Here is a 7984-nt window from a genome sequence, read left to right on the forward strand (position 1 = left end):
GCAGGCGCCCCAGAAAGCATGGCCCCTGGTCTCTCCATCACCCCAGAACTAAAACAATTTCCAAGGCCAACTCTTCAGATAGGGATTGGACTGGACCTGGGACATAAAGTGATACTTGTGAAGAATGTGCCTCTTAGACAAGTAGATATAAGAGACCAAAGGGGCGGCTTCTGTCCAGAGGTGAGATGGGAAGGCAGGGAGAGTTAGGAGCTGGTTGAATGTTCATGGGGAATCAGGGGTGGATGGGAGGAGTGTGGTGTCGCAGAATGGGGTAAGCGGTTGGGGTCTCATAACAATGTATGTAAAAAAAAAAAAATTCTGTATGGGAGACTAACTTGAAATGTAAACTTCATTTAATTACAATGATAAAAAAAGAAAAGACTTGGTGCTGGTTGGGGTAGAACCAAACCATGATAAGGAGACATTTCAAGGAAAAGAGAGTGGGGCCCAGGACACAGGACACTGGCATTTCCTAATTGGAGAATATCTTGAGAAGAGGGGCACTTCTTGGGAAAAAGTATCCTACTGTGGCTGTTCTGTAGAAAAGCAGCTCCAACAAAGTGCCTCAGGAATTCATGGGGGAAGACATGGAACTAGAATACAACTTATAGTTGGGATTTTCCTTAAAAACATCAGAAAGGGAGAGAGAAAAGGACAACTTTAATTTTTACCAGGTATTTCTTGACACCGCTTCCCATCTGTCAGTTTGTGGTACTGTGGTGGCTTGCATGTTGCTACGATGTTGGAAGCTATGCCACTGGTATTTCAAATACCAGCAGAATCATCCATGGTGGACAGGTTTTAGTGGAGCTTCCAGACGAAGACAGACTAGGAAGAAAGACCTGCTGACGTGCTTCCGAAAATTAGCTAATGTAAACCCTTTGGATTACAACAGAACATTGCCCAACTCGCTTGCTTTGGACTCATCATCAGGAGGGATCAATTGCTGGAGGACATCATGTTTGGTGAAGCAGAGGGCCAGTGAGGACAAGGGAGACCAGTGGTGAGATGGACTGATTGACACAACAGCCACACAACAGACTCAGACGTGCCAGCAATGGTGAGGATGACAGAGGACTGGGCAATGTTTCATCCTGCTGCACATGAGGTTAGCATGAGTCAGAGTTGACTTGAAGGCAGCTATCTATACAGGGTCGCTATGAGTCGGAATCGACTCAATGACAATGAGGTTTTTTGGGTTTATCTCTCTATCCACCTATTTCTTGGCAAATCCTAGCCCTGCTGCCGGTTTCTTTGTGTGCCTCTTTCCTACAGCATGGCCAGGCCTGCCTTTGTTTTACTTTGTGTAGGATCACTTCTTTAGAAAAGAAGTCTAATCCTGGGGCTCTTTTTTTAAGAGACAAAGTATTTTTCCCTTTTAACTTTTCTGTTTTCCCTAGGCTATACGTACAACAGACAAACTTGAAATTTAGTATCTTAATCTCTTAAGCCCTCACTGTCCAAACAAACGCATCTAATAATCTTTTTTTTTTCTTTTTTTTAAATAAAGGCAAAGTGGAGGGTGTGCAAGAGGAAAGGCGGAAACAACATGCAGGAAAGGCACATTCCTTCCAGAGCTGGGAACAAAAAACAGGCTCACCACCAGGTTTCTGGAAGATAAAACCAATATAAGACAGAGTCCCCTCCTTCAGGAAATAAGATTTGAATTAGACACTAAGATTCCATTAAACAGACTTTGAAAGCTGGTGTGAATCACTAGAGGGCTCCTGGAGTTCCAAGTTCCTAGGGGGCCGGGAGTAGTGACCACTTCCTGTGCATGGCTGACGTGCCCAGCACTTTCCATCAGGACACACTTCCTACTGTACACCGCAGTGTGCAGGAAGGCTGTTCCTGTCCTAAAGGGTGCCCCGCATAGTGGAGGGACACACAACACACAGAAGTTCAGGGGGCTGGGCCAGTCTGCAGGAGACGGTAGAGTCAGGGAAGCCCAAACTAAGCTTTGAAGGTGACAATCAGATGAAGTGAGAGAAGAGCATTCCAGGCAGAGGAGACAAGGGGGCTGATGAGACCAAGAGTTGTACAGCACACTCGATGAAGCACCAAAAAAGAGGCGGGGGTGAGAAGAGTGGGGCCAGAGCCCAGGGTGACATGTCCTGGATACTGAGGTGCTAAGGAGCCTAGACTTTATTATACAGGTAATGGGAGCCACTGAGGAAATTCAAACGGGCGAGTGACTATGAACAGGTTCATATTTTAGAAAGACAGGAGTAAACTTCTGGATGTAACAACAACAAAAAAAACCTACAATGAAGATGCAAGAAAAGGTCAGGTGCAACACTATTAATATCCAGTAGACGTTATCTCTCATGGACAATTTCCTTTATAAAGATATCAAATTATCCTCTGAAAACAGAACTCAGAGATGGCTGAGAGAAGTCAGTCCTCTGAATGTAGAAATAAGGACTATGATGAATCAGAGACTACATTATTAATTTTAACTCAAGACGCTTTTAAAATACATCTTTTGATACATACACTGTAGATTTTTTTCTGAGTGTACGTTACAACTCTAATCTTATTTGGGACTAATGGCAGACCACTGTGAATTTCAGAGGCTTCACAGACACAGAGCTCATCGTTACAGCCACTTCTGAACAGAACAGAGCCACCCGTCCCCTCAGCATATGGCAATGCATTCTTTAAACATGATTCTTTATGGTTATGTTGTTTTCTAGCAAAAGACAGAGGCCACCATGTTAAGAGTTCTGAGCTATACACACCTCCTTGGGAGCTTTCACCTTTGTAGCTGGTCCATTCCACACTAACAATCCCAATCACTAGGAGAACTTTCTCTGCAAGAGCTTATTTGCTCTCTCTCACTCAAACGCACACACATATACTTCCTGGTATTTTATATGCAGAAAGAAAAGTATCTAAGGATGATCAGAACAGAACATCTTTTAATACCTGGCAAATTTAACAGAGCTGCCTCTCCACTACAGTTACCTGTGAATTGTGACAGATGACCACAAAATAAAGTCATGTTTACTCTTTAAAAAATAATCTATATTTGAATTTTCTTAGCAGCAAAAAGCCCAGGAACGTTTTCCTAAACTCCCTGACAATAATAAAACAACAGCTTTGATCCCTCTGTTTCTAAAAATCACGCTAAGAGAGCCAACCTTTATTTGCCATTTACAGTCACCATATACCACCATTCACTATCACCAAAGCTTCACAAAAGATGCTTACTTTGAACACTAAGAAAACAAGGACATCATTAAAAAAAATTTTAAAGGACAGCTCCTTAATTGTGTAAATTTGGATTTATGAAAAACTCCAGGTTGCTGTGTTAGTTGCCATGAAATCGATTCCAACTCACGGCGACTCCATTTGTGCAGAAGAACTGTGCTCCACAGAGTTCTCAAGGCTGTGACCTTCTGGAAGGAGATTACCAGGCCTATCTTCTTAGGCACCTCTGGGTGGGTTCGACAGCAACCTTTTGGCTAGTAGTCGAGCACCTAAACACATGCACCCCTGAAGACCTAAAACTCCCCATATTGTCCTTGTTTTCTCATTATACTAAGGCCCACTCAAGACTCCATTCCAGACAAACACGGGCTGGTGGACAGGGGCCCGACCAGAGTCTCCAAGATTTGTTCTCGCCAACCTCACGAAAGCACCCTGTCTTCGAGGAGGGACCACAATGTCGTGGAAACTGGTAAGAAGACCCAGTCCTACCCATGGCTGAACAGGACTCTGCAGGCAAAGATTCATTAACTGTTCTGGGGTTTTTTTTTTTTAACATTTTATTATGGTTTAGGCGAAAGTTTACGGAACAGATTAGTTTCCCAAACAACAATTTATATACAGATTGTTTCGTGACATTGGTTACAAACCCCTGAATATGTCAGCACTCTTCCCCCTTGTTCCCTGGGTTCCTTGAGTCCATTTGTCCAGCTTTCCTGCACCTACCTTCCTTCTGAACTTTGCTTTCGGACAAGGTGTACATTCCTTATTCCTTATTGAAGTGTTATTGTTCATTTTATGTTGTGGTTATCAGGTGCCATCGAGTCAGTTCTGACTCACAGCAACCTTATGTAAAACAGAAAAAAACACTGCCCAGTCCTGCACCATCCTCACAATTATTGCTATGTTTGAGCTCATCGTTGCTGACACTGTGTCAACCCATCTTGTTGAGGGTCTTCCTCTCCTTCGCTGACCCTCTACTTTACCAAACATGATGTCCTTCTCCAGGGACTGGTCCCTCCTGATAACATGTCCATGATAACTGGTGTTACTGTTCATTTTATAGGCCTATTACATGGCTATAATGTGATCTCTGGGAGTGACTTCAGTTTGAAGTTTGAAGGGTGTCTAAGGGCCACAGTCTCAGGGGTTCCACCAGTCTCTATCAGACCAGTAAGTCCAGTCTTATTTATGAGCCTGAATTTTGTTCTACATTTCTCTCCCATTCTGTCCATACTATTGCGGTCCTGATCAAAGCTGTCAGCAGTGTTAGCTGGCCACCATTTAGTTCTTCTGGTCTCAGGCTCGTGGAGGCCGTGGTTCATGTGGTGCATTAGTCCTCTGGACTATTTCCTTTAGTCTGTGGTTTTCTTCACCCTTCTTTGCTCCAGACAGGAAGAGACCACTCATATCTTAGATGACTGCTCACAAGCTTTTAAGATCCCAGTCGCTACTCACCAAGGTAGGATGTAGAACACTGTCTGCATTATGATATGCCAATTGACCTAGACGTCCCTAAGACTATGGTCTCTAGCCCTCAAGCCCAGCATGTCAGTCCCAGAAAGTGTATGGTTATGGCTAAGTTTTCATGACTGTGTCCCCTGTGTGCACTATTGCACATGTAGGTATATTTCCAGTATGTACACATATATATGTACGTGGGTGTGCTTCCATATGCCCTCTGACCCCTGTTCAGCTTCCATATCTACCTATGTATCCCCTTGTACATTACTGTTTATTACTGCTGTTGCAGGATTTTATACGTATTAATATTTCCCATTGTTTCTTTTACTCTTGCGTATGTTTCAGTGTCTTTCTTTACCTTGATTATGTCATGCTGACTTCCCCCATACTATGTATTACCTCTCCCTTCACCAAAGTTAGTATGTGTCTACTATCTAGTTAGTGGTTACCCCCAACCAATCCCTGGTAACCATCAAAGAATGTTTGTCTGTGTGAAAATCTTTTCCTGACTTTTTACAATAGTGGTCTCATACAATATTTGTCCTTTTGTGACTGACTTATTTCACTCAGCATAATGTCCTCCAGGTTCATCCATGCTGTAAGCTGTTTCACGGATTCATTATTCTTTAACACTGAGTAGTATTCCATTGTATGTATGTACCAGTTTGCTGATGGGCACTAGGCGGTTTCTATCTTTTTGCTTTTGTAAATAATATTGCAATGAACCTGGGTGTGCATATGTCTATTCATGTCACAGTTATTATTTCTCTAGAATATATACCTATAAGTGGGATTGCTGGATCATATGGTATTTAGACTTCTAGCTTTTTGAGGAAGTGCCACACTGTTTCCCACAGTGGTTCTAAGGACCCATTAACTGCTAAAATTGGCCCCTCAAACTCCTTTCCATACCTCACATTTTACAGATGAGGAAATGAAGGTCTAGAAAGGAAAGCTGAACTGCCCAAAGTTGTGAAGCCAAAGAAAATGTCTCTAGCCTCCTGACACTCTGCCATAGTTCCTCTACTGAGCTGGGTCATTTGCGTAACATGGACAAGTTCACCATGTGATTTAAATACGTATATGGCCACAAGACAAGTCTTATGCATTATAAAAACCCAACCCTGACAGTAATGTTTAACCTAAGCTATACTATCATCTGAGTCATATGAAATACAAGATATGCTATGTCAAGTTAGTTATAAAGGGAGCCTCCACCTCAGAGAAAAACCACTTCTCAAGATGACACACTACAGATATGTACTCAAAACGTCCAAGTTTAAAACAGAAATTCTGATAGAAACTTCACCTTAACCACAACTATTGTTAAGTCCTCTCCACTCGCTCACACACACTGTACTTGATACTAAGGTACCTGTACCTCTACCAAGACGCAGTGATAAAGCTTTTCCACAGCAAAAGTCACTTTTTTACTAAAAACTAATGTCAAGAAAATCCCCACGCACCCGAGTGTGAATGTACAGGCAATTACAGAGCATCCACCAGCTACCCAAAGTGGCTGAGTCTTTGAAGATTGCTTTGTACACACTAAATCAAAGGGGAAAAGGAGACATTTTTATGGAGGAAAAAATGATTGAATCAGCCAATTCTTTATAGAAAAAATTTTTATCCAGATCAACACTCTACTTTTTCTTTTCCCCATATGCCCTTCTATACTGCCTGTTTTATAACGCACTGTATTTTTATTGATATACAGAAACAAAACACATGCCATTTAAACAATCTTCACATGTACAGTTCAGTGACATGTTCATCACGTTGTTCACCCATCGCCATTAACAGTTCCCTTGTACTGTATTATTTCTCTACCTTGTTTTTAATTATTAAAAATACTACTATAGACCCTTTGGTATCACTCACACTGGCAAAACTAAGGTCCCCTCAAACCACCAGAGATGACTGCCGTCATCCTTCTGGATGGGAGCAAACGTTATTGGGTTCTGCAGCATTATTTAACTTTCCTGGAATCTGTCCTAAACTCAGGAAACATTATTAACGGCCTGAGAGACTCTCTCTACATTTTTCCTGTAATCCACATAAAGCAGCAAATTTACGGAAATTCTCCCTGCCTCCCAGTGCTTACAGGCGAGTTATCCGTTTCCCTGCATTTGAATGATCACACGGATTCCCAATTGGTGTGTAAACAGGCTGGAACGACCTAGAAACCGATTCCTTTTCCAGCCATCTCCAAGGGAGCTGCCCAAGAATGCACTAGTAGGACTTTAACTCAACCATAACGCCTCACAATGACCAGATTGCTGGAAACGCACAACTTCCTCAGCAAAATACCGGATTACTTATATCCAAATGGATGCAATGGCTTGGCCTCTGAGAATTAAGCGGGTCTCAAGAAAAGGGGGATTTCGCCGTCTTCGGACTGGCTCCCAGCCGAGCGAGGTCAAGGCGGGGGCGACGCGGGGGACTCCGCTCCGGGTCCTGTCTTGCTGGGGGCTGGGGCCTCTCCGGGACAGGAAAAAGGCAAACGGGAAGGTCGTGTCCAGCCCATAGGAGGCCGCGGGCCGGAGCCCCAGAACCTGCCAGGGCCCCCACAGCCAGGGACAGCTCGGGCCCGAGGATACGGCGCAGGCGCGGGAGGGAGGCCAAGGAGACTGCGCAGGCGCAGGCCGCCGGGGTCTGCAGGGCCGCTCGGGCCTGGCCGCGCGGGCGCGCTGAGGAGAGTCGGACCCGCCGGCGCACAGAAAGGGGATCTGGACCGTGCTCTTACCGCGCGGCGCCCCCTGGCTCGCTTGCTGGCTCCGGGCTAGGGCCGGACGGCCAGCTCGCCGGGTGGCGAGACCCGGATCCGTTGAGTCCGGCCTCAGAGTAGCAGCCAACCCCCCAGCTCCGCTCGCAGCCCCCGCCCTCGGCCCGCCCCTAGTCTGGCTCCTCCTCCGCTTCGCTTGGCCTCCGCCAAAAGCGCTGACGCCGCGATGGCTCCGCCCACTCCGCGCTCCCGGCCGGCTCCGCCCCGGTTCGCGCAGGCGCCCTGCGGCCCGCTCGGTCGAAGTCCCGGGCAGCCAGTGCGCATGCATCAGGGCTCGCGCAGGCGCTTTGGAAGGTGGGTGCTCGGGGAGGGCAGGTGACAGCCAGGTAGTGGGCGGTGATGGCCCTCTGTTCCCAAGGCTTTCTTCAGCAACTAGGTCCACCACTCATGCAGCGCGTATTTCTAGGACGGTGCTAACCGTTAGCGAGACAGTGATTAAAAAAAAAAAAAACTGCCTTCTTGGCGGTGCCAGTGTAGCGCGGACATGGACGTGAACAAGGGAACAACCAAAAAAGAAGGCTGAAT

At 45.5% G+C, this 7984-nt stretch overlaps 1 protein-coding gene across 4 annotated transcripts in view; it reads right to left on the reverse strand.

Moving 5' to 3' along the window:
* SPECC1L (sperm antigen with calponin homology and coiled-coil domains 1 like) overlaps nucleotides 1–7532 on the reverse strand; it is a 272749-nt gene extending 265217 nt beyond the window's left edge. For all 4 annotated transcript variants that reach the window (XM_004386171.3, XM_023740527.1, XM_023740529.1 and 1 more), the window contains exon 1: nucleotides 7421–7532. The gene's annotated coding sequence lies outside the window, so the exon portion shown is untranslated. The remainder of the gene's footprint in view (nucleotides 1–7420) is intronic.
* Between the last annotated feature and the right edge of the window lie 452 nt (nucleotides 7533–7984).

This window comes from Trichechus manatus, unplaced genomic scaffold, assembly GCF_000243295.1.
Source record: "Trichechus manatus latirostris isolate Lorelei unplaced genomic scaffold, TriManLat1.0 scaffold00157, whole genome shotgun sequence".
In the NCBI taxonomy this organism is placed as follows: domain Eukaryota; kingdom Metazoa; phylum Chordata; class Mammalia; order Sirenia; family Trichechidae; genus Trichechus; species Trichechus manatus.